General features: G+C 45.3%; 1 protein-coding gene across 2 annotated transcripts in view; it reads left to right on the forward strand.

Annotated features, from left to right (window-relative positions):
* The window catches only part of BMP4 (bone morphogenetic protein 4), a 220,614-nt gene that overhangs the window by 44,733 nt on the left and 148,381 nt on the right, over positions 1 to 27,500 (forward strand). For both annotated transcript variants that reach the window (XM_069950740.1, XM_069950741.1), the window contains exon 3: positions 12,231 to 12,311. The gene's annotated coding sequence lies outside the window, so the exon portion shown is untranslated. The remainder of the gene's footprint in view (positions 1 to 12,230; positions 12,312 to 27,500) is intronic.

Genomic DNA, 27,500 nt, shown 5'->3' on the forward strand with positions numbered 1-27,500 from the left:
GCTGTTTTAATCCTGGAATCAGTGTGGAGGTTATCGTACAGCACCTGCACAAACACACAGAGCAATATGTCATAGGGACAATTTACCAGTGAATTATAATGGACTGTTGTAATCTAGAATTAAAATGAGATTATAGCACTGTTGCCTGTGCACTTCGGCAGACAAACCCCTTGACATTCAAGGAATGTTGGTGGGGAGGGAAACATTCCTGGAGAAATCACCAATGCATCCCAAGACTGAGACGTGCTGTACCGAATCTAAGAAATTCATTATGTTTACCTGATGAAGTCAGAACTTTTTACAGTAGGAAAAACTTCATTGTGTCAATTGGAATCTCCTAAATGTCTCTGACCCAACATTGCACATGTGAATGCTACAGTAAAATACCGTAGAGTCCATTCTGCAATGCAGGATCCCAGTGTTGTGATAAGGAGCTTTAGGCTGCATTCACACGTTCCGTGAAGTTGTCCGTGCTCACGGACATCTTTACGGCCCATTGCTTTCTATTGGGCTATCCAAACTTTCCGTGATTGCACGGATCCGTGATCTGTGCCGTTAAAAAATAAGACCTGTCATTACTCTGAACGGAAGCACGGAAAGGATTCCCCATAGAAATCAATGAGATCCGTGTTTTTTAGGGATTTAAACAGATTTGATATCCGTGTTCATCTGTGAAAAACACGGAAGTGATGTAATCAAAGTAAAATGGTTTAAAAAGATCCGTTAAAAACATGGACACAGATGCAAAAGGGATGACAACATGGACGGTTTTGCACGGATCACTGAGGTAGCTAGCAGACCACAATCATGGAACAGGAAAAACACAAGGTGTAAATGCAGCTATATGAGAGACAATTATTTGGCATCAAAATACCAATTTTATGACCACTGTTGTAGGGAAGATGCTTAAAAAATGGAAGCCTATGTGATTTCTGTTATATTTGTAAATAACTTCATTTATCAAAAATTACCCCCAGAAAAAAATAGCCCTGTAGTCTTGGCCACTAGGTGTCTCACTTCCCTTCAGTCTGCTATCCATGGCCTGTTGTTATGCTCTGCCTGTTTCAAGTAACAGGGACACCAAGACAGAGCACTGGAGGTGGCTGGGTACCTTCAATCTGTGAGCCTGTCTACCTCCTCCAGAATATACACACTAGGGCAGATGTTCTAATGATGGTCTATCAGAAAATGTATGGTTTTTACGATTTCCCCCCGTCTGTTTCTGGTTTCTCCATACTTACTAACATTGTGCGCCACAAAAATGTTTAAAGCTGACACACCCATCATTTTGTGCTTTAAGGCTATGTTCACACATGGTATTTCCATCAGTCTTTTGGTCTTTTTTCCAATCAAAACCAGGAGTGGATTGAAAACACATAATCTGTGCAAATCTTTCTATTACAATTTTGCCCTGTCAGTTCCACTTCTCATTTTGGTTTAAAAAATACTGACCGAAAGACTGACGGAAATACTATGTGTAAACATAGCCCATAGCCGAAAAGTGGACGTGTCACAGGTGTGTCCCTTTTTAAAACCTGCCATAACCAAAATATTTATTAAAAAAAAATTATTTTTAACGACTAACGATAAACTGTTGCAAACGAGATTGTTTAACGTTAACCTGAAATCATTCACCATTTTACACAGAACGATAGTCGTTAGTTTATCTGATCATCGTTTACTTCATCTGATCCCAGCAAAACAATAAACAATGTGCAATTACACGATTAGTGAAAAAATGTGGAACTACAGCGAACAAATGTGAAATTATAGCGAACAATTAGCAAATAAACAACAATGATTTTACTTTCAGATGCAAATCAACGATTAACGACACGTGAACGATGTTTCAATCGTTGCCTGCAATTCCACAGAACGATTATTGTTTAAATTCAAACCATATAATTTTTTGGGACAATATTCGTCCCCTGTAATAGGGTCCTAGGGGTAGCTTCACACACACCATATCGCTGTGGATTTTCTGCTGGATTTGATCTAAATAACTGAACACAGCATCACATCTGCTGTGGATCCTGTACGTGTGAATTCACCCAAAAATCTGACACCTCTAGCGTGGTGTTATTGTTCGGTTTTAGGGAACCCTGAAATCCTGATGTGTGGGACTCTTGAAAACCAGACAATCTTCGTAAACTTAGGGCCATGGTGCCTGAAAGTTAGATCAAGCCTGCCCTCTTAACTCTGACCAATGAGTTACATCGGCAGCTGATGGGTTACCGCTGTGATGGACTAAAACAATTCGTATGACACTCGTATGGGATTTGGGTGTGTGAGGTTGATGTGATTCAGTACGTAAAGGGCAGCATGGTGGCTTAGTGGTTGGCACTGTGGCCTTGCAATGCAGAGGTCCTGTCTTTAAATCCAATCAAGGACAACATCTGTAAGGAGTTTGTGTGATGTTCGTGTGTTTGCAAGGGTTTCCTCCCACGCTCCAAAACATACAGATAGGGGAATTTAGATTGTGAGCCCTAATGGCGGAAGGACTGATTTGAGTTATGGCAAGTGATGTACAGCGCTGTGGAATATGTTGGGACTACACAAATAGAGGAATAATTATTATAAGAGGAGAGATTACGACACTGGTACTAAAATGCCAGTTTAGTAGTTTCTTTACGTTTTTCTATGCAGAGTGTTGGAAAATTAGTATATTAGTCTGCAGGCTTACTATGAGCAGCAGTTCAGTGCTTGGTGTAACCCCTTCTTACCTGTAATGCTGCTGTTTGTTTCCTATCTGTTCATTAAGCAATTTTGCAATCCCAGCATATCAATTCCCCCTACATGCCACCTATAGTAGTCTACTGTAAATTATCCTCCAGCTCAGGGTCAGCCTGTCCAGTCCAGTGCAGTTTTATTAGTGCCATGTCATGGCGTAGTGTAGAAAAGGAAGGGAAGTGAAGAGAAGCCCAGGAGTGAGTACTCTCCACTCCGGTCCTGTCTCTGGAGTCTGGACATAGAGTGAATGAGACACTATTCATACCTGGTTGAAGGAACTTCTCCAGATCTACATTGTGTATTTTATTGAAGTATAGACGTTATTATTTTTTATGGTAAGCTCTTTAACCCCTTAACGACCGTGGGCGTACATTTCCGACCCCGCTGCCTGGCCTTAACGCAGGAGGATGTAAATGTATGCCCTGCTGGGTTCCCGGGTGTGGAGCTATCTGCAGCCGGGCCCTAACCCTCAATGGCGGGCCGCTGCAATCGTGAACAAAAAGCGGTAAAAAAACGCAGAGATTGCTTTTTTTTTTTATTACATTTTATGTATAAAAAAATGAATAATCACATTTTTTGACCCAAATTCACCCCATAAATGATATTTTGGGGGTTCCATCATTCATTTTATGGCAGATTGAAAGATGCCATTACAAAGGACACCTGCTATTGAAAAAAACACTCCCTCACATGGCCCTGTAAGTAGAAAAATCAAATATTTATGGATCTTAGAAGGCGAGGAGGAAAAAACGAAAATGCAAAAGTGACAATTGGCCTGGTCCTTAAGGGGTTAAGCTGTAGCTACATTAAGGGCCCTTTTATACAGAAAGATTATTTGACAGATTATCTGCCAAAGATTTGAAGCCAAAGCCAGGACTGGATTTGAATAGAGGAGAAATTTCTGGCTTTCCTTTATGACCTGATGTCTGTTTATAGTCTGTTTCTGGCTTTGGCTTCAAATCTTTGGCAGATAATCTGTCAGATAATCTTTCTGCGTAAAAGGGCCCTTAGGTAATTGCTGTTCTTGATGAGGTTTCCCACCTTCTCCTCAGCAAATGCACAGGAACAACCTTTGCTAATCATGTTGCCAAAGAGCAACTGAGAAAATGTTACTTTATATTCTAGAAAGCCCCTGATGTGGGATAAGTCTCTTAAGGAAACAGAACATATTATACTAGGTCTTTCTTATAAATATACAGTAATTCCTGAAAATAAGCTGTCGCATTATGCATTGCTAAAGCAGACAAAGCCCTTCTATTTGTGGGGACTCTACTACTTTAATGGCACAGAAAGCAGTATCCTGTTTATTTTATATCCTGTCCACATGGTTTTGTCCTTTTCCTTATCTCCTCCGTCCTGTCTTCACTTTCAGAACCTGCAACTTGTGAACACAAATAGCACAGCGTGCCAGATAAGAGGATACCGGAACTTTTCATATCGCCAAAGGGCTGAAAAGATGCCGGCTTCTCTGGCTGTTCCAGCTTTATAAACACGGGACTGTCTTGGGAATTGAAGTGAACCTGTTATTTGTCTCTGGGCATCAGCCCTTTAGAAAAGATAAGGGCACATCAGCGTTATACGGTAAATGGATACGAGAGATACGGCCAACGCAAGCAAATTCACAGGAAGACAATAAAGTATATCACTGTAAAACTTCCCAGAGAACCCAACACTGAGCAGCTGTCATCGATTTCCATGTGTTGATGGTGTGTGTCATATTAAATTTCCCTGATAGTGAAAGGACAGCTAGAATTTTAGGAAGGCTGCGATACCTGTATGCCACTATCTTAGACTGTATCTTATACGGTCATTTGGGGTCCATGGTGCAATACAGCATAGGATAAAGGTGCGTTTACACGAAACGATAATTGGCCCGATCGTACGATTAACGATGTCGGAGTAACTAATTTTTTTTTTTATAACGATCAGCGTTTAGACTGTACGATATATCGTACGGAAAATTCACTTTGCGATAGCTTAAGCCTATCTCACACATTGGTTTAATCTGCGAACGACTGTTTACACGGAACGATCTGTGAATTTTTTGTGAACGACGATTTGAGAACATGTTGAAAGATCAAAATGAACGATTTCTCGTTCGTCGTTTGATCGTTCGCTGCGTTTACACGTGCGATTATTGTTCGAATTCGATAATCGTTACGTGTAAACGCACCTTAAGTCTATTTGCAACAAGGAGAAATAGAAAAACCGCGGCACTCACCAGATGCTCAACTTCAAGCTTTTATTGTAGCCAAAAACAAAGGGAGTTCAATCCGACATAAATATCAGGTGAGGGAGGACGGACATAAGGTGCATATCAGGCGACGGACCGTTTCGTGCGCAGGCGCACTTCGTCACGGCTAACACACACGTCATCACGTCTGCCAGGCATATAAATAGATACAAGTGCAGACAAACACAGGTGCAACATAATTAAAATCATGACACACAAATGGTAAAAACATTAAAGGAAAGCATGAAACTCGTTCCTATCGTTCAGTCCAAGTGGCCCTGTAGCGTTAAATAGTGAAATGAGGAACGCTTCTTTTTTAAGCAATAATTTATGCACATCCGTGCCTCGATTACCTAAAACTACCCTTTCGAGGCCGATGAATTTTAAATCACTGACGTCACTATTGTGGACTGACCTCATATGCTCAATGAATCTAGTTGCCCCTTTTCCTGTACGTACTGATGTGCAATGTTCGCGGAATCTCAGTTGTAGTTGCCGTATGGTTTTTCCAATATTAAAAAAAACGATTAACGATGTCGGAGTAACTAATTTTTTTTTTTATAACGATCAGCGTTTAGACTGTACGATATATCGTACGGAAAATTCACTTTGCGATAGCTTAAGCCTATCTCACACATTGGTTTAATCTGCGAACGACTGTTTACACGGAACGATCTGTGAATTTTTTGTGAACGACGATTTGAGAACATGTTGAAAGATCAAAATGAACGATTTCTCGTTCGTCGTTTGATCGTTCGCTGCGTTTACACGTGCGATTATTGTTCGAATTCGATAATCGTTACGTGTAAACGCACCTTAAGTCTATAGCTCGTCACAAATAAGAGGTACAAGATCAACCTAACCAACGCCTAGTTTACAACTATATCTTTCTGCCTAAGATATTGAGATTTAAAGGGGTTATCCATCTTAAGAAAAATTTTTTGGAGGGGCCCTTAACAATTTAAATTAACAAACTGTCAGTAACTCACCTTTCCCATCTTGCACCTCAGTCTTATTGGAGTGGATGTCACGTGACACCCATAATCTGTGGCATTCAAGGTCTTGGAATCACCACCTAGTGATGGGAGCCACAATGCCAGGATTACCGCAATGATGTCGCTGATTGGCTGGGGAAATCACTTGATGTCCGTTCCATTAAGAAGACCAGAGTCAGAGCAGCGAAGCACAGGGAGTTACTTATTGTTCATTAGTTTTAATTGTTTAGAATGAAAACATTTTTAGTAGAGAGATAACCCCTTTAAGGATTTTCAGGTCTGTTAGGAACAGTAAGGGTGCGTTCACACGTACAGGATCTGCAGCAGATTTGATGGCACAGATTGAAAGCTGCAGATTTGCTTTGAATCTGCTCCAGATCCTGTACGTGTGAGCGCAGCCTCAAAGTGTAACTGTCATTTTTTAAATGTTTTTTTATAGAATTTAAAGGTTTATATAGTTTATTCAACCTGATTGCAAAAAAAGCCATTAATCACTGTGTATTTGTGGGCGATTGCTGTGGCATTGTCATAGACTTGCATAGATGTGGTCAGCTTTAAGCCCCTATTACACGAGCCGATTGTGAGAAGCAAACAAGCTCTGTCAGCGCTCGTTTGCTCCTCGTTCCCCGTTCGCAGATGAGTACAGGAGGCGCCGAAGGGAGCTTGGGGGGGGGGGGGGCTGCCCAGGTGATCGCTGGATCGTACAGGCAGCCCATAGGGGATAGCGATGGTCTACTGCCGCCGCCCCTATTCCACAAATAGAAGGCAGCAGATGTTGAAAGACAAACAGCTACAACGATCAGCAGACATCGTTCATGTCGGCTGATCGTTTCCTTCTATTACACTGAACGATTATCAGCCGATATTGGCTGAATATAGCCGATAATCGCTCTGTGTAATAGGGCCTTTAGACTACTACAGATCCTACATTTCATTTATTATTTGCAGCCTTATAAGCATCAAGGTGGGGCTCTACCTGTTGATAGGAACCTTTCCAACACCACGTTATGTATTCCATTAAAAGTATAGACATTGACATTATTATTGTCATTTTTGTAGGCAGTGCTCCATGTTATTTTGTAGCTAGGTAATTGGTGAAGTGTCTCCCACTTTCATATACAGCCCTTAGATTGAAGATAGACTTTACACGTGCTCCACCAGTTCTATGGAATAAATTACCCAAGTATATAACACTCCTCAACAATATCCAAAGCTTTGAATCTGCCCTCAAAGCTCATCTTTTTAAGCAGGCTTATCGGGTTCCTTAATTTGATGCCCCACCTACCTCACACACACATCAAGTACTTAAAGTGTACCTGTCGTTATAACTTTCAAAATCTAAATCAACAGTAGATGTGAAATGAAGCAACTTTGCAATATACATTCATTATTTTTTGCTGTTATCATGCTGTAAAACAAAGCTGAACTTACCAGAAATCCAGATCCAGTCTCCTGAAGGCTGCTATATAACAGCTATACTTACTGTATCCAGGTCCAGTCTCCTGAAGGGAACTATATAACAGCTATACTTACTGTATCCAGGTCCAGTCTCCTGAAGGCTGCTATATAACAGCTATACTTACTGTATCCAGGTCCAGTCTTCTGAAGGTAGCTATATAACAGCTATACTTACTGTATCCAGGTCCAGTCTCCTGAAGGCAGCTATATAACAGCTATACTTACTGTATCCAGGTCCAGTCTCCTGAAGGCTGATATATAACAGCTATACTTACTGTATCCAGGCCCAGTCTCCTGAAGGCAGCTATATAACAGCTATACTTACTGTATCCAGGCCCAGTCTCCTGAAGGCTGCTATATAACAGCTGTACTTAATGTAGAGACCGGCTCAGAAGTTCCAGCGGCGGCAGCGGGGAGAAGCTACAAGAACACTGAGGAGCGTAGACAGGTAAGTATAAAGTCTATGGGGAAGACTTTCAAACATCATGGAAAGTGAAACTGGCTCAGTTGCCCCTAGCAACCAATCGGATTCCACCTTTAATTTCTCACAGACTTTTGGAAAATAAAAAGTGGAATCTGATTGGTTGCTAGGGGCAACTGAGCCAGATTTACTTTACACCATGTTTGATAAATCTCCCCTTATAAGTTTATTATATCAGCCGTCGGCCGCACATCACAGATGATTTTTTTTTAACACGTTAGGAAACAAGGATCAGCTGATGATCATTTCTTCAAATGATCGTTGTCTTTATTACACTGAGCGATAATTGGCCTGATTAAGCAGATTATCGCTCCCTATAATTATTACAGATTATCGCTCCCTGCCCTAAGACCTGTAGCATACAGACATTGGTTGGTGACTGGTTCCCTCACTTTTACCTATTATATTTATAAAGTGTGTGTGTGTACAAATTGTGGTCCAAACTAATAAAATATATTATTTAATTCCACACAGTAAATGGCATAAAAATAAAAAAGCTAAAAAACCCATATTGCCGATTTTATGGATGCATCGTGTTTCAGAAAAAAAATTACTTCTAAAAATTGATCAAAAAATTAAATGAATAAAAACTTCATATCACAGCACCAAAAAATCAGCCCTGAAAATGCCTATAGGATAGGTTTCAGGACAGAGAAATTGTAAGCAAAATTAGTTTAAGAAAAAGTTTAACTTTTTTAAGAGTAGTAAAATATAAATGGTTATATAAATTGGGTATCAATGCAGTCATATGGAGTCGCAGAATAGAGATAACTTGTAAATTTTACCCCCCCCCCCCCCAAAAAAAAAAAAATGCCATCATATTCGTCTGAGACTAATGGTATTAGCATTCCTGGGGATTGTTTTTGCCCTTTGTATGTAAATGGAAATGAACACTAGTAGTTACTCAGGCTCTGGAGTATTGGTGTCTCCTGCAGCAATGTAATAATGGGCATTGTTTACTAAGCTCTATTAAATGGACAGACTGTATGGAATTATCTACAGCTTAACACAATGGCTTGTTTTTATTTCAATTGTGTCAATGTTTGGTGACTGTAAGAGTTAAAATAGGGCCACAAAGTGCTCCTATCACTATGTATCCCATCACAGGAGTTAAAGGGACACTTCAGGACTGACTGCAACCGATAGGCCTCAGCACAAATGTGATTAGATTATACCTCCATTGTTCTGTCCCTATAGAATCTGGAACATTTTATTCTTACGATCATCAAGCCCAGAGCAATGGAGGCGGCAAGTACTTGTTATAAGTAATGATTGTCTCCCGATCTAATATAAGTTTTTCGTCACATTTGCATCAAAGGCCTCGGGCCTGTGAAAATGAGCAATATCTTGATGAAAACCTGCTGGACACCATGTAAGGATGCTGCAGTATCTCTCATACAACAGATCATGCAAGCGCCCTAGCTCTTGGGTAATTCAAAGCCATAATGTGTATAAGAGCTGCATGTAATAGTGAACTTTATAAGGTATAATTGTAACCTAAGCTCTCATTTAGGAGATTGGAAAAGACTTAGGGTGGTATTCCACGGGCCGACTAGGGCCCGATCAACAATGTAAACGAGCGACGATCTGCTAGATCGGCACTCATTTACTGGGCTTATTCCACGGCCCGACAATCGTTACCGATGCCCTTGTTTCATACTTTACCTCACCAGGCTGCAGGTCTTCTCCTTCTCCCCGGGTCCCGTGCCACAGTAGCTTCGGAACGGCCTGTCTGAACTGACAGACCGCTCAGCCAATCACTGGCTGCGGCGGTCCCGGCCAGTGATTGGCTGAGCGGTCTGTCAGCTCAGACAGGCCGCTTCGAAGCTGATGCTGAGGTAAAGTGTGATATTTTAAAATGGTCGGTCGCCCGCCGCGCACACCTATTCCTTGTATGATTTCTTGATGATTTTAGGTTTGAACCTAAATGAACGATCAGCCGATGACGACAATCATCGGCTGATCGTTCGCTAGGTGAAGACGCTGACACCATTGCTGGTGTCCCTTACTGACTGCAGAAAAACGCGTATCGGGAGTGACTGCCCGCTCAGCCAATCACTGGCTGCATGGCTTTCCCATCTCACTCAGCGATTGGCTGAGAGGGCTGTCATTCCTGATACCAGTTTGTCTCAGAAATGGAGGCTCTGCAGTCAGCAGAGGACACAGAGGGAGCGCGGACAGGTAAGCATAACATATTTGTTTTATATGCACCAGCAGCAATATATTTTTTTAAAAAGCCGAACAACCCCTTTTAATGTAGGTGTCTCTCAATACATTAGGCATGGGGGAGGGGGAGATTTTTACATTAGACTGGTGTATGGACAAATTTCCATTGTGGTTTTCCACACACAGGCTTGGAAAGCTTCATTGTGTTCCTCTTATCTAGCTTTTTGAAAATGTTTAAAAGGAGACAATCAAATATTATTAAATAGTATAAAAGTCTTTACTCACCTGTGCAATCCCATGGTGAACCAGTCCGGAAGCTTCTCTAGGCACTCCAGCCATCAGGAGCCCAACACTTTCCGGTGATATCAATAATACTGCATGTGACCTCAGCCATGTCATACTATCCTTCTGCTATCATGGCTCCCAATGCTGAGTGGTGATATCACTAAGGCTATGTTCACATTACGTAAGTTATGTAATAACAACGGCTGTGATTACTATGTAACTTGTGTAGTGCTGCCTTCTATGGAATCCCGGCCAGAGTGTATACACATGGTATACTGTAAACTCCGGCCAGGACCCCTAGCGGCGCTGCAAACAACTGACATGTCAGTTTTCTGCGGCAGCTATTCATTGAACAGCGGCCGCAGAAAACCTTGTCAGTACTCACTGGAGTGAGGGGCTCCGGCCGTACACTCCATAGTGTGCAAATTCGGATGCGGGCACTCACTGATGCGCCCGCATCCCAATACCGCAGTAACGGCCGGGAGGATCTTCTCTGACACCGGCCAGGTCACGGAACAGCCGGTGTCTCACACCATGTGAACATGACCTTATACTGCATGTGACCTCAGCCATCATAAACCATCCTTCTGCTATCATGGCTCCCAATGCTGAGCGGTGATGCCAGTAATACTGGTGTCAGAAAGTTATACAGATTTGTAAATTACTTCTCTTCAAAAACCTCCAGTCTTCCAGTACTTATCAGCTGCTGTAAATCCTGCAGGAAGTGGTGTATTCTTTTCAGTCTGACACAGTGCTCTCTGCTACCACCTCTGTCCATGTCAGGAACTGTCCAGAGCAGAAGAGGTTTTCTATGGTGATTTGCTGCTGCTCTGGACAGTTCCTGACATGAACAGAGGTGGTAGCAGAGAGCACGGTGTCAGACTGAAAAGAATACACCACTTCCTGCAGGACATACAGCAGCTGATAAGTAATTGGAAGCTTTTTTTTTTTTTTTACTAGAAATTATTTACAAATCTGTTTTAACTGTGATACCAATTGATATGAAAACATTTATTTCCCCAGAGTAGATGACGATATTTGGTCTTACTCTTTATGGCCTCTGGCCGGCATTGCTTCCATACCAATATATGACCTTGTTTGCTAGCTGCAGTAGTGAAAGGGTTATTATGCGTAGCATCTGCTCATTTGGATGCAGCACTAAGCTATCTACTATCTTGTGTAATTATCTAGATCCAGCCCCCCAGGCAAAAGCGTTGTCATGTAAGTGCCCCCCATACCAGCAATGATGAATATTTGCCATTGAGATGCTGCAGGACATGCTTCTTGTGCTAATGAACAGATTAGAAACAAATCACCATTAGGTAAATACCTTGTAACGGCTTCGCTTTCCGCTGTCTGAGCCCCCAGACTTCTTTCCCAGTTTAAACAATTAGTATAAACTTTTAATTATTGGTCAGGTGAGCTGTATGATGTAATCCAGACACAGGGGGTAGATGATATACACAGACCTATGTCACCTGCTGCCGAGTGATACTGTTATACAATGTACACAAAATATCCGCACTTACACACAGTATTCATGTATGTCCTGCATCATCCTACTCTGGTGTGTGCAGATAATTCCCTGGAATAACAGGACTTAATTGAATAGAATGCAAACCTGTGTGTGTGTGTGTGTGTGTGTGTGTGTGTGTGTGTGTGTGTGTGCGCACCTTGTAATGTAATGTATATGTGTGTTTTTTAATCTGTATTCAATAGTGGTTGCCAAATGTTCACTGTTATAACAAGACAAGTATGTGTAGACTGACAAGCAGTGTCGCCTCTCTCCCCGTATACATGAATTTATGGGAATATAGCTAAAATGATGTGTTTAGGCTACCCTGGGTATAGCGAACTGATGCTTGATTTTCCTTCTTTCTAGAGAACTAGTGAAGATATGGTTCAGCTGTATACTGGTCATCCCAGGACAGAGAGAACGAATCACCTGCTGTTATGTATACAGGTAGGCCTGGTGTGAGACAACAGTCTTCAGATTTGGGAAATAATGTAAGGCTGGGTTTAGGCTATTTTCCCACACAGTATTTTTGTTCAGTATTTTGATCAAATAAAGTCTGTTATATCAAAACAACGGCCATTGTTTTAAAAATAACAATAATTATTGGCCATTTAATGTCGGCCATCCACTCAATTTCAACAGTGTGTGAACATAGCCTTTCTGTGTTTTCAATCCACTCCTGGTTTTGGTAGCAAAATACTGTGCGGGAACATAGCCTTAGATTAAATTTTTTTCATTACTTTCACTGTTCCGTACATTTCATTTTATTTCTTTGGACAATTTGGACAACCTCATTATCGTGTAAAAAAAAAAATATATATTTTTCAAACCATCAATAGGAAACTGATTCAGTAGTATGGCATCTAGCCACATCCGTTTTGCCTCTGTGTTTGTTTGTTTTTGTTTTTTTTAACATGTAGGTTAAACAGACAGCAAAAATGCAGTGTGAACACAGCCTTACTACTAATAATGTTTATTGCAGATTAGACCCCTTTACACATCCCTGAGGGTCATGGCGCGTTTACGCGTAACGAATATCGGGCGAATTTGCGCGATAACGATTGAAATCGAACGATAATTGTACGTGTAAACGCAGCCAACGATCAAACGACGAACGAGCAATCGTCAGTTTTGATCTTTCAACGTCATCAAATCGTCGTTCGTCGTTCGCAAAAAATTCGCCGATCGTTCCGTGTAAACAGCCGTCGCGCGTTAGTCCGCCCGCAGCCCCGCCCGCCGCCCGGCCCCCCGTTCGCAGCCCGGCCCCCTGTTTGCAGCCCGGCCCCCAGCTCATCCGCAGCCCCCTGCTCTGATCGCCGGTCATACGTTACCTGCTCCGCGCAGCAGGTCTTCAGCCATCCCCGGCTCCGCTCTTCAGTGCACTGTTTGGCTGAAGAGGGGAGCCGGGAATTTCAAACTGCTCCTCTTCAGCCAATCACTGCTGAAGAGGAGCACTGATTGGCTGAAGAGGAGCCGTTTGAAATTCCCGGCTCCCCTCTTCAGCCAATCGGTGCACTGAAGAGCGGAGCCGAGGATGTCCAAAGACCTGCTGCGCGGGGTGATCGGAGCGGCGGCGGTGGGGGGGGGGGGGCGACCGGAGTGGCGGAGGGTGGCGATGAGAGCGGCGGAGGGTGGCGATGTGAGCGGCGGAGGGCGACCATGAGAGTGGCGGCGGCGATGATGAGAGTGGCGACGATGGCGATCGGAGCTGCAGCGGTGGGGGTGGGGGCGACCGGAGCGGCGGGTGGCGATGAGAGCGGCAGCGGCGGCGATGAGAGTGGCGGGGGTGGCGATCGAGCCGGCGCAGGGGGCTGCGGATGAGCGGGAGGCCGGGCAGCGGGCGGGCCGGGCTACGGGCGCGCGATCGCAAAACGATTTTTCCGTACGATATATCGTACTGTCTAAATGCTGATCGTTACTCCGACATCGTTAATCGTACGATCGGGCCAATTATCGATTCGTGTAAACGCGCCATCATACTCCTGCATTAAGGCTTATTAAGATGGTTAAGGGTCCGTTTACACACACAGATTATCTGACAGATATCTGACAAATTTTTGCAGCCAAAGCCAGGAATGGACTGTAAACAGGGAACAGGTCATAAAGGAAAGACTGAGATTTCTCTTTTTTTCTAATCCATTTCTGGTTTTGGCTGCAAAAATCTGGCAGATGTCTGTCAGATAATCTGTGTGTGTAAACGGACCCTTAAATGGTTTGTTTATGGTTTGTTAAGAGATTGTAACTGGGTATACAATGAATCTCACTCACATAATTTCTAATGGTACACTTTAGGGTCCATTTACACAGAAAGATTATTTGACAGATTATCTGACAAAGATTTGAAGCCAAAGCCAGGAATGGACTATAAATAGGGATCAGGTCATAAAGGAAAGCCTGAGCTTTCTCCTCTTTTCAAATCCATTCCTGGCTTTGGCCTCAAATCTTTGGCAGATAATCTTTCTGTGTTAATGGACCGTTGTGCTAAGTTTACACGAGGCGATTATTGGCCCGATCGTACGATTAACGATTTCAAAGTAATGACTTTTTTTATAACGATCAGCGTTTAGATGGAACGATATATCGTACAGAAAATTCGTTTTGCGATCGCTTAAGCCTATCTCACACATAGGTAAAATCAGTGAACGACTGTTTACACGGAATGATCGGTGAATTTTTTGCGAACAACGAATAATGATTTAAGAAAATGTTAAAAGATCAAAATGAATGATTTATATATCGTTCGCCACATTTACACGTACGATTATCGTTCGGATTCGATCGTTATTGCGAAAATTCGCCCGATAATAGTTCCGTGTAAACGTAGCATTGGACTTATGCCCGGCTGAACCTGTTGGCATAAGGTGTATGGGGCCGTCTAGAACAAACACCAACAGATGATGTCAGTGGTGATAGTGGTCGGCCGTGATGGAAAATTACATCTGGCCCTTTTGTTAGAGGGAGATAAGCCACAGGGAGAGCGCGCTCGCTGCAGTTTACCCCTCCCCATAGAGAGCACTGGAATACTCGGTCATGTTGAACGTCTCTATGTATGGGGAGGACGGGCAGCAGGCGGGAGATATAACTGACAGCCGAATGATCGTCGGCTATTGAAGGTGTATGAAGGCCTTAAGGACTCCTGTAAATATAACATGACTGTGAGCTAATTTGACCTATTCTAATGGGAATTCCACAAAAGTTTTCAGGCCCATGGGTACCGTCTGACTTATATCATTGCAAAGGTGCAGATACATGGTTATATACCAGATTAACTTTGGATCAACTTTGAAGAGGACAGTGGAGGCACTCACCAATTGTAGCAAAAATGTCTAAACTTTATTCCTTCATGGCAACACGCGGATAGCGGATGAGTTATCAGGCTTACAGATGTTTCACATGTCACAGCTGTAAGCCTGATAACTCATCCGCTATCCGTGTGTTGCCTTATGAAGGAATAAAGTTTATACATTTTTGCTACAATTGGTGAGTGCCTCCACTGTCCTTCTGAAAGTTGAATTTCTTTGCCTATACTGTCTACGTTTGGTGAGTGCACCACCCGTAGCAGCAAGTCTCCAGGATGGGACTCTGATTATCCTCAGTTCTCAAGCCTTGCAAAGGTAGTGCTGAGGTTCACCTGTGCTTTATATACCAGTGGGCAAGGTACAAACTAAAGGAGGCCTATCAGAAAAGATAGAGGAACTAGTGTTGGCTGTAATTCAAAAACTTATTAAGTTATAAGGTCAAAGCTGCACAGATGATTTAAGTTATCTCAGTGGTAACACTTAAATCACATGCAATTACTTACCTTGAATCTATTACTATATCATTAGAGATTACCAGAATCGCCAGGAGTAGCTGAATGGACCAGTGATTTGTTTAGTAGCCAGTAATGAAAGTCTTAAAGTGGTGATTTTTATTTATTTATTTTTTTTGTACATTTCTTTGTTGGTTTCCATTTAATTACTTAAAGGATTATTCCAGCAATCCAAAACTTATTTTTACATTTGGCTTTGGTACCTTGAAAGGGGGAATTTGGTGCCAGAAAGTTAGCAGATTTTTCAAGCCTTCCAGTTTAATCGTCGGCTGTATGCCCTGGAGCAGGGAGAATGAAGAGATGTGCTCCTGTTTTGTACCATTCCTGACAAGGCCATAGGTGGCAGCAGAGAGCACTGTGTCCTGGAATAATTTGCAACTTCAGAATACTGTATGCATAACTTTTTGGCACCAAATGATGTAAAAATAATTTCTGGAGTCCTCCTTTAATAATAAAAAAAGCTACCATATACTCTCCTTCTCTGATTCCATGGCTTCGCACCTGGTCCCTGCTGCTTTCTCATGTATATTGTTTCCGCCTGCTGCCAATGACTGATTCCGGTGGATCACCATTGGCGGTCAGTGATTGGCTTAGCGATGTTTAAGTACAAGACATAAAGTTTTCATTGCTGGAAAACCGTTTTAACCATTTATTCTTTTACCATAACACCCTTGTAGATTAAAAGTTAAGGGCATTTCCTATATTAAAGGGAAAACAATCTGCCGACAAGTAAGCAAACACTTGTTTGTTGGATGATCACGTCTTTAACGTTACAGTAAAAATATTGCATGTAGGCAGCGAAGCAAATTTGTGTTCCTGTTCACAGCCGGGCCCCATGGAAATGCTCCTTTAACAAACCTAGATCGACTTGCTATAAGGCTGATAGCACTCGCAATTTGGCGTTTATCCTAGCAACTAGTTATTTTTTGACAACATATATGCTGGTTTTAAAGGGGTTGTCCAATGTAAAGTACTAATCTGTGATGCTGGGGGGGATGTAGTAGCGCTATATACTTACCTGTCCCTCTCTGCCACCAGTGCTGTTTCCCAGGTCGCCGGGTGTCCGCCGCCCTCCACCACTGTCATCATCCTGACAGTACCGTTCTGACAGCATAGATGTAGATGGCGCTATACTTTCTATGCTCCACTTAATGTCAGAATGGCACGTCACCGTAAGTTGTAAAGAAGAAGATATCAGTGGGCTGGGAATCAGCATTTGCAGTAGAGTGGGACAGGTGAGTATGTAGCACTGCTGTGCACTGTAAAAATCTCTCAAACCATTCTCCCCATTTCAGAACTTTTATGTATTATGGCTTTTTATACTTTTATATAATCTCCCTGCAATTTGGCCAAATCACATTGGTCTCCAAGTTGTTGGTCTTTAGTAAAAGTGCGTCAGCTGTAGTTTATTTCCTAGCATTTGGCCTTTGAGAAAATGTAATTTTGACACCACTTTCGGCATGGTTATTATTATACTGTGACCTGAGGATATTCCAAATATTTCAGAGTTTTGTGATTTCGCTGAAAAATGTCTTGGCACAGAGGGGCAGTAGTGCTGCCATTGTACTGATGTATGAACATGACACACAGTTGACCTTGGAAGTGTCTTGGTGTTCTCTCTCCAGTAATTCTTCCAATGATTTGGACGGATTGGTTACATGCTGTTAATATAATACATTCCTCCACTTTCTGCTCCTTAGTTGCATTCTACTCCAATAGCATTCACATATAACGTACAATAGTTACAGTTGTTGAGTGTGCTGCGATGAAACGTTATAACGGATACATATACTGTTTATTATAGCAGCAGTGGAAGCGACTGTTAACCTTAACAGGGTAATCCGATATAAGAAAATTGTATTGAAATAAAACTTAAAATTTTGAACTTTCTTATATAATCACTAATAGTACTGGCTTCAGCAGCTTTTGCGTAATTCACCCCTGACAGGATCTCGAAAATTTAGGAACTACAGAATGTGTATTGTCTCCATCTCCTCGGCTCCTCCCTCTCTCTGTAGACAACACCTCATCCTCTGATGTCACAGAAGGCTTGGCCGGATTTGGTCTCTAAAATTTAGCCCCACTTCCCTAGTAATGTCACCATCGAGAGTGAAGAAGCTGGGGGCCGTTGAAGACAGATAGAAGTAATAGTGGAGGGAGTAGGGGGCATTCAGACTGCTAGGAATAGTAATGGAGGGAGCAGGGAAGGGATGCAGACTGCTAGGAGTGGTGGAGGGAGCAGGGAGGGGATGCAGACTGCTAGGAGGAGTAGCGGAGGGAGCAGGGAGAGGATGCAGACTGCTAGGAGGAGTAGTGGAGGGAGCAGGGAGAGGATGCAGACTGCTAGGAGGAGGAGTGGAGGGAGCAGGGAGGGGATGCAGACTGCTAGGAGGAGGAGTGGAGGGAGCAGGGAGGGGATGCAGACTGCTAGGAAGAGTAGTTGAGGGAGCAGGGAGGGGATGCAGACTGCTAGGAGGAGTAGTGGAGGGAGCAGGGAGGGGATGCAGACTGCTAGGAGGAGTGGTGGAGGGAGCAGGGAGGGGATGCAGACTGCTAGGAATAGTAATGGAGGGAGCAGGGAGGGGATGCAGACTGCTAGGAATAGTGGAGGGAGCAGGGAGGGGATGCAGACTGCTAGGAGGAGTAGTGGAGGGAGCAGGGAGGGGATGCAGACTGCTAGGAAGAGTAGTTGAGGGAGCAGGGAGGGGATGCAGACTGCTAAGAATAGTGGAGGGAGCAGGGAGGGGATGCAGACTGCTAGGAGGAGTAGTGGAGGGAGCAGGGAGGAGATGCAGACTGCTAGGAATAGTAATGGAGGGAGCAGGGAGGGGATGCAGACTGCTAGGAGTAGTGGAGGGAGCAGGGAGGGGATGCAGACTGCTAGGAGTAGTAGAGGGAGCAGGGAGGGGATGCAGACTGCTAGGAGTAGTAGAGGGAGCAGGGAGGGGATGCAGACTGCTATGAGGAGTAGTGGAGGGAGCAGGGAGGGGATGCAGACTGCTATGAGGAGTAGTGGAGGGAGCAGGGAGGGGATGCAGACTGCTATGAGGAGTAGTGGAGGGAGCAGGGAGGGGATGCAGACTGCTAGGAGGAGTAGTGGAGGGAGCAGGGAGGAGATGCAGACTGCTAGGAATAGTAATGGAGGGAGCAGGGAGGGGATGCAGACTGCTAGAAGTGGAGGGAGCAGGGAGGGGATGCAGACTGCTAGGAGGAGTAGTGGAGGGAGCAGGGAGGGGATGCAGACTGCTAGGAGTAGTGGAGGGAGCAGGGAGGGGATGCAGACTGCTAGGAATAGTAATGGAGGGAGCAGGGAGGGGATGCAGACTGCTAGGAGGAGTAGTGGAGGGAGCAGGGAGGGGATGCAGACTGCTAGGAATAGTAATGGAGGGAGCAGGGAGGGGATGCAGACTGCTAGGAATAGTAATGGAGGGAGCAGGGAAGGGATGCAGACTGCTAGGAAGAGCAGTTGAGGGAGCAGGGAGGGGATGCAGACTGCTAGGAATAGTGGAGGGAGCAGGGAGGGGATGCAGACTGCTATGAGGAGTAGTGGAGGGAGCAGGGAGGGGATGCAGACTGCTAGGAGGAGTAGTGGAGGGAGCAGGGAGGGGATGCAGACTGCTAGGAGGAGTAGTGGAGGGAGCAGGGAGGGGATGCAGACTGCTAGGAGGAGTAGTGGAGGGAGCAGGGAGGGGATGCAGACTGCTAGGAATAGTGGAGGGAGCAGGGAGGGGATGCAGACTGCTAGGAGTGGTGGAGGGAGCAGGGAGGGGATGCAGACTGCTAGGAGGAGTAGTGGAGGGAGCAGGGAGGGGATGCAGACTGCTAGGAGGAGTAGTGGAGGGAGCAGGGAGGAGATGCAGACTGCTAGGAATAGTAATGGAGGGAGCAGGGAGGGGATGCAGACTGCTAGGAGAAGTGGAGGGAGCAGGGAGGGGATGCAGACTGCTAGGAGGAGTAGTGGAGGGAGCAGGGAGGGGATGCAGACTGCTAGGAGTAGTGGAGGGAGCAGGGAGGGGATGCAGACTGCTAGGAATAGTAATGGAGGGAGCAGGGAGGGGATGCAGACTGCTAGGAGGAGTAGTGGAGGGAGCAGGGAGGGGATGCAGACTGCTAGGAATAGTAATGGAGGGAGCAGGGAGGGGATGCAGACTGCTAGGAATAGTAATGGAGGGAGCAGGGAAGGGATGCAGACTGCTAGGAAGAGTAGTTGAGGGAGCAGGGAGGGGATGCAGACTGCTAGGAATAGTGGAGGGAGCAGGGAGGGGATGCAGACTGCTATGAGGAGTAGTGGAGGCAGGGCCGGCCTTAAGGTAATTGGCGCCCTGTGCGAAACTTTTTTTCGGCGCCCCCCCCCCCCCACACACACACACACACGGGTCTGCTGAGACCCCCTCAAGGTGTTATAAAGCTCCTACTCCTCCAGACAATATCCAGCACCCATCACCCCACCCTCCCAAATATTACCGCCACACCACAACCACTACCATCACTATCATATTGTTACTGACCAAATCAGTATACTAAATCCAATAAAACAAAGTACCAGACTACAAGTAACAAATATTACCACCGCATACTGACTAACACCACCACATACTGACTAATACCACTGCTGTTACTGAATAACACTACCACATACTGACTAACACCACCACTGATACTGAACAACACCACCACATACTGACTAAAACCACCGCCACTACTGAATAAAATCCTCTGTACACAGATCACTATAGAGGTAGAGCCAGCCCTACACAGCTCTGTACACCATATACATTACAGTGAAGTTATATCCAGTGACTCACAGGAGACGTCTTCTCTGATCGGAGTTCTTCCCTTTTCATCTTCTTCTCCATCTGCCCTGGGCCATCATGAGAACTTCTCCGAGCCACAAATCCACAGAATCTGCCAGACAGACATATTAGACTCCTCACTCTGGCACCATCCTCATCTCTCTACTAACTGCACATCTGTATTGGCCCCTTTACACCCTCAGTTAGTGGGTAGGCTGACTCTATGTGACCCCCTTATAGTATATCCCCCCCCCTGTGTAGCCTCCTTATAGATGGCCCCTTGTTTAGACTTCCCTATATATGGCCCTAAGTGGATCTCCATAAGAACCACCCTCTGTGTAGTCCCCTTATGGTATATGGCCCCCCTCTCTGTAGCCCTCCCTTATAAATGGCCCCCTCTTTGTAGTCTCCCTTACAAATGCCCCCCCCCCATGTTGTCCCCTCTGCCCCTCTTACAGATGGCCCCCATGTTGTCCCCTTTGCCCCTCTTACAGATTCCCCCCATGTTGTCCCCTCTGCCCCTCTTACAGATGGCCCCTCTATGTTGTACCCCTTATAAATGGCCCCGTGTTGTCCATCCCCTTATAGATGGCCCCCGTATTGTCACCCTTATAGATGGCCCCCCTGTGTTGTCCATCCCCCTTATGTTGTATCTTCTTATAGATTGCCCCCTTATAGATCGCCCCCCTTGTTGTCCCCTTTATAGATAGCCCCCTTATGTTGTCCCCCCTTATAGCTTGCCCCCTTATGTTGTCCCCTCTTATAGATTGTCCCCTTACAGATTGCCCCCCTAATGTTGTCTCCCCCCTTCTAGATACCTCCCCTATTGATTGCCCCCTTATGTTGTCTCCCCCCTTATAGATGCCTCCCCTATTGATTGCCCCCTTATGTTGTCTACCCCCTTACAGATGCCTCCCCAATAGATTTCCCCCTTGTTGTCTACCCCCTTATAGATCCCCCATATAGATTGCCCCCTTGTTGTCTACCCCTTATAAATCCCCCCTATATATTGTCCCCTTGTTGTCTCCCCCCCTTATAGATGCCTCCCCTATAGATTGCCCCCTTGTTGTCTCCCCCTTATAGATGCCTCCCTATAGATTGCCCCCTTGTTGTGTACCCCCTTATAGATTGCCCCCTTGTGTACCCCCTTATAGATTGCCCCCTTGTTGTCTCCCCCTATAGATTGCCCCCTTGTGTACCCCCTTATAGACTGCCCCCTTGTGTACCCCCTTATAGACTGCCCCCTTGTTGTCTCCCCCTATAGATTGCCCCCTTGTTGTCTCCCCCTATAGATTGCCTCCTTGTGTACCCCTTTATAGATTGCCCCCTTGTCTCCCCCTATAGATTGCCCTATTGTGTACACCCTTATAGATCGCCCCCCTTGTTGTCCTCTTTATAGATAGCCCCCTTATGTTGTCCCCTCTTATAGATTGTCCCCTTACAGATTGCCCCCCTAATGTTGTCTCCCCCTTATAGATACCTCCCCTATTGATTGCCCCCTTATGTTGTCTACCCCCTTACAGATGCCTCCCCAATAGATTTCCCCCTTGTTGTCTACCCCCTTATAGATCCCCCATATAGATTGCCCCCTTGTTGTCTACCCCCTTATAAATTCCCCCCTATATATTGCCCCCTTGTTGTCTCCCCCCCCTTATAGATGCCTCCCTATAGATTGCCCCCTTGTTGTGTACCCCCTTATAGATTGCCCCCTTGTTGTGTACCCCCTTATAGATTGCCCCCTTGTTGTGTACCCCCTTATAGATTGCCCCCTTGTGTACCCCCTTATAGACTGCCCCCTTGTTGTCTCCCCCTATAGATTGCCCCCTTGTGTACCCCTTTATAGATTGCCCCCTTGTGTACCCCCTTATAGACTGCCCCCTTGTTGTCTCCCCCTATAGATTGCCCCCTTTGTGTACCCCCTTATAGATTGCCCCCTTGCTGTCTCCCCCTATAGATTGCCCCCTTGTGTACCCCCTTATAGATTGACCCCTTGTGTACCCCCTTATAGATTGACCCCTTGCTGTCTCCCCCTATAGATTTCCACCTTGTGTACCCCCTTATAGATTGACCCCCACCCCACACACACACACACACACACACACACACACAACTCACCTATTCCTCGTTCCCCCGCCGCGGCTCTCGTCTCGTCCCGGCCGATGCGCGCTCTCTGGCACCGCACACACCAGTGACTTCAGCGCACGCTGGGGCCGGTACTTCCTCCCTGTGCAGGAACTACAAGGCCGACGGCTTACGCAGAGGTCACTGATGCGTGCTCTGCTGGGGAATTCCCAGGGAGCGCGCATCAGCCGGGGGCGTACTGTCCTATCAATCTTGTGACCGCAAGCAGTCACAAGATTGATAGGACACAGTAGGCGGCGCACGTGGGGAGGGGAGGCTGGGGGAAGCCACCACAGGAGGGGGGCGCCGGGCGGCCAGCTAGAGGAGCGCTCGGGCAGAAAGACAGCTGTCTCTCTGCCTCAGCGCCCCCCCAGCTAGACGGGAGTGATGCGCCCTGTGCAAGCGCACAGGTCGCACACCCCAAAGGCCGGCCCTGAGTGGAGGGAGCAGGGAGGGGATGCAGACTGCTTGGAGGAGTGGTGGAGGGAGCAGGGAGGGGATGCAGACTGCTAGGAATAGTGGAGGGAGCAGGGAGGGGATGCAGACTGCTAGGAGGAGTAGTGGAGGGAGCAGGGAGGGGATGCAGACTGCTAGGAGGAGTAGTGGAGGGAGCAGGGAGGGGATGCAGACTGCTAGGAGGAGTGGTGGAGGGAGCAGGGAGGGGATGCAGACTGCTAGGAGGAGTAGTGGAGGGAGCAGGGAGGGGATGCAGACTGCTAGGAGGAGTAGTGGAGGGAGCAGGGAGGGGATGCAGACTGCTAGGAGGAGTAGTGGAGGGAGCAGGGAGGGGATGCAGACTGCTAGGAGTAATCTGGTAATCTTTGCTCATGTGTTTCATTACAGATTGTATTTAATGACTAATCTGAGTAACGCTTTCTTCTTCTTATACGACCTCTGCTGATCATGACGTCTAGTTAGTATAATAAATACTTCATACCCCGTTGATCTTAGGATGTCGTCTTTTTACCCCATACAGACAAACCTGTCACGTTAATGTGGCTGTTTATGTCTAACACGTGTGCCCCGGGATTAGTGAGGGGGTCATCTATCGATTGTTTTGGAAAGTTTGTTGCATGGAAAAATGTGGAGTTAGTTAGAAGATGTAGGTAAGTAAATATTCTGGGTCCATTAATACTTGGTGGTCAGAAGTACAACATTGTCTTGATATTTGTGCACCCTGTGAATGCATACACTATGAGAAGAGAGTTTTGCAGAGGGTTCTCCTCTGTTTAAGGGCTTCATCTCTTGGCCACAGGGCAGAGCGGCCACATTTATCTTGGTGCTGAGGACTTGTCCTGTATTACATAGGCTAACTAGTGTTTTGAATGGGCAAAGTGTAATAATTCATTTCTCCTGTGGAGGCGCTGTGGAGAAATTGAACACATACAGCCAGGTTTCCCCACAGATCACAGCTGCTCTGTCAATAGCTTATCTCTCCATGAACAAAAGGGTGCAGTGACCCTGTTTCATACCGACATCATCTGACAGTGGAGTCTAGAGGCCCCCATAGGATGCTTGCCGGCTGTGTATACTGTAAGCTGAGTGACGAATATATATGTTAATTGTAACCTCTGGTGGAGAAGTTTCACCAGAACGCGTTCCTAGGGGTAAGGGTGCCCTGGTATTCAGCGCTCATTGATGAACTGGCTGCATTGCTATACACAAAAGCCCGTTTTTAATTCTATTTAAGTGGGACAGGGATAATCTGCGATGTATATGTCTAATGTATACCGTAAGGGTACCGTATTGCAGTGGATTTGACGGTACGGATCTGCAGCGTATCCACAGCAGATCTGCAGCAGATTTGATCTTAATAACTGAACACAGTATCAAATCTGGACCATCGTATCTGCTTCAGATCCTGTCTGTGTGAACTCACCGTAGGGGTCATTCACATGTCAGTAGAACTCCATCCGTACATGGACGGTTTTCTGCGGACTGGACCTGGGGGCTCCCAGCATCATAATTAATTATTATGTCGGGAGTTCATAAACCGCTTAAAAGTTCACGCAAGTGTACCGACACAGCTGCACGGCTGTGTCAGTACACTAGCACAAACTTTCAAAGCAGTATCATAATGCTGGGAGCTCCCAGGTCCAGTCTGCAGAACACCGCCTGTGTACAGACAGAATTGAACGAACATGTGAATGACCCCTAAGACACATACCACATGGATCCAGCGAGATGGAATAGCATGATAGATTGCGCTATGCCATGTGCCAAACCCTGATGTATACATCTGAAACAAAGGCCAAACAGACACACTTCACGCTTCTATCGGATGAATGGGGCGCTATGGATCCATGTTATGCATGCACTGGGACTATCCTGGTGCTTGTGTTATGCAGAGGCCATAGAATCACTGCTAATGGCAGCCTAGACCATCTCTTACATTGGGGATAATGTACAGAAAAAATCTGAGAATCAAAAGAAAACCAGCAAAGAAATACAGTAAATTGGTCTAGTCCTATAGGTTTCCATTCCCAGCAGGCAGGCGTGCGGCAGGATAAGAGATTTACAATGCGTTACCTTTGCTGTATATATCATCATTAGTCATCTGTGAGCGGCGGAGGATTGTGAGTGATTTCCTCCATGTAGGAAGCTCTGGTCTTATTGAAAAATAATCATGTAAAACAACTCATTTATACTTCATCAAACTGGAAAAGGATAGCCCCATAAATTGTAGTGAGCAAGTGTGAAGTGGACAGGACATTATCATCCGAGACACAGGTCAGTAACCGGCATTAAACAGATGCTATGGCTGGGGAGTGGTATTGTTTCTCCTTATGGCACGGCCATTGCTTTGCAACAATCAGATTTCTTAAAGCGACTATGTCACCTCCAAAACACCCGTTATACATCAGTAGAGTATACAACGCTGATTCTAGATCTACAAGTTTTATCTCACTATGTTCTTGTATTCTTTTGTTATAAACCCACAAATGAGGGAGTCTAAGTCGTCCTTTCCATTACATTCCTGCGCTAAGTCATCCTCTTTATGCATCAGCGTGCCCGGTTTGTAGGCGAACACCGGTCAAATACAAAGGAGTAGAGAGATAAATTACCAAAAATGAGATAACCAACACTAAGGCCTCATTCACACTATCCGTGCCGCGACCCCCTCCACATGTCCAGAGATGGATCGCAGCACAGATGCCCAATAGAGGGCACGCCCCCCCCCCCCCCCCCCCCCCCCCCGCTGCCCGGCAGCAGAGGTGATAGGAGCACATAATCTGACAACTAATTGACTACTCCCCCCGTGCCAGCCAGCTTAAACATGTTGACTGGAAGTGGCATGGACTACGCTGGTTCATGCTGGCGCTGGGAGATGAAGGCAACGAGGGACCACACCACTTCTGGCGAACATGGGGGGAGTGGACGAGTAGTTGTCAGATTAGGTGCTCCTGTCATCTCTGCTGCTGGACGGTCTCTGCCGGAGTCTGCACTTTTATTGGGGGATCCATGCCTCAATCCTCCTCTGCCCTAGGACATCTCCTATTTTTTCGTAGTGGAGGTTGGGGCACGAATCGTGTGAATGAATTAATCAATCGATTTGAATGGTCCCTAGAATTGTCCGGATGTAGTGCAGATACTGAAGAGACACTAAGGTGTAATATACAAACAAGGATATGTAGCTGAGAGACAGTGCCTTCTAGGATATTAGTATTAGTATTAGGACAATGTTTCACCACAGTTCTAGTGCTGGTAAAGTTAGCACGTTAAATTGTCACAAAAATAATCTCTAGAAATGACAATGAGTAATGAGCTGCTCACTGCTACAGTCAACCTGTATGATCAAACACCATCCTTATACTGCTCCCTTCAGTTGTAGTCAATGGTTTTATTAGGGAAGAGCGAACCTGGAGCATGCTGGAGTCCATCCGAACCCGAACTTATGGCATTTGATTAGCGGTGGCTGCTGAAGTTGGATAAAGCCCTAAGGCTATGTGGAAATCATGGATATAGTCATTGGCTGTATCCATGCTTTCCAGACAACCTTAGAGCTTTATCCAACTTCAGCAGCCCCAGCTAATCAAATGCCATAAGTTCGGGTTCGGATGGACTCCAGCTGCTCGAGGTTCGCTAGAGGCTGCTGCTAGCTTATGTTATTGTCGGGTTCACCTGTTGTTTGATAAAGATCTCATTGGGAGATGGAATTATCACACATTGATGGGTGAATAAATCATATTTTTCTTCACTGAATATTGGAGTGCTGCCTCTTCTGGAGTTTGTTGTACTACTTTGATGGTCTGGAGTCCGACTAGTTCACATCTAGTGGTGTACCCACACAGGCTCAGGGCATTGTGAATTCTTTGTTCAGGGACAGGTTTTACTTTCATACTGAAGTACACCTACGGCCCTCCATCTTGCCTGGATAGCTAAAGCTTTGGTTGTTCAAGCATGATGAATTTGGAGTTTTGTACCAGCTGTAGTGCCGTGGGTTCCCCCCTGGTATAAAGACCCCCGCAATCACTATAATAAAGGAAGGGAACTGTGCCCCCTTCATCTTCCCTCTAAACAGCTTTAACAAGTAGTATATGGAATTATATTAAAAGTATATGTACCGGAAGTCCCATAAGGTTCTATAATGGAACGCATTTCCAGATGTATTTTGTGATTGGGATTTTTAGAGATCCTTTACACAATCGTGTAACGTCTGACCAATATGGTAAATTACTGCAGCCGACGAAGCGCAAAAAAAAATGACGCATGTGACTATAGCCTTAAATATGGGGACAATTTTCGATTTCCTTATAAGCAGCTTTGCTTTTGTTACTTTTAATTTTGTTTGTGCGGAAACCAAACATTTGCAGAATTTAAACCGTTCTAGAGATGACATTTGATCATTTGGAAGAGATGGAGAAAGCAGAAAAATAGCAACAGTTTAAGACTGAGAAAGCCATTAGGTGT

This window comes from Dendropsophus ebraccatus, chromosome 13, assembly GCF_027789765.1.
Source record: "Dendropsophus ebraccatus isolate aDenEbr1 chromosome 13, aDenEbr1.pat, whole genome shotgun sequence".
Lineage (NCBI taxonomy): Eukaryota > Metazoa > Chordata > Amphibia > Anura > Hylidae > Dendropsophus > Dendropsophus ebraccatus.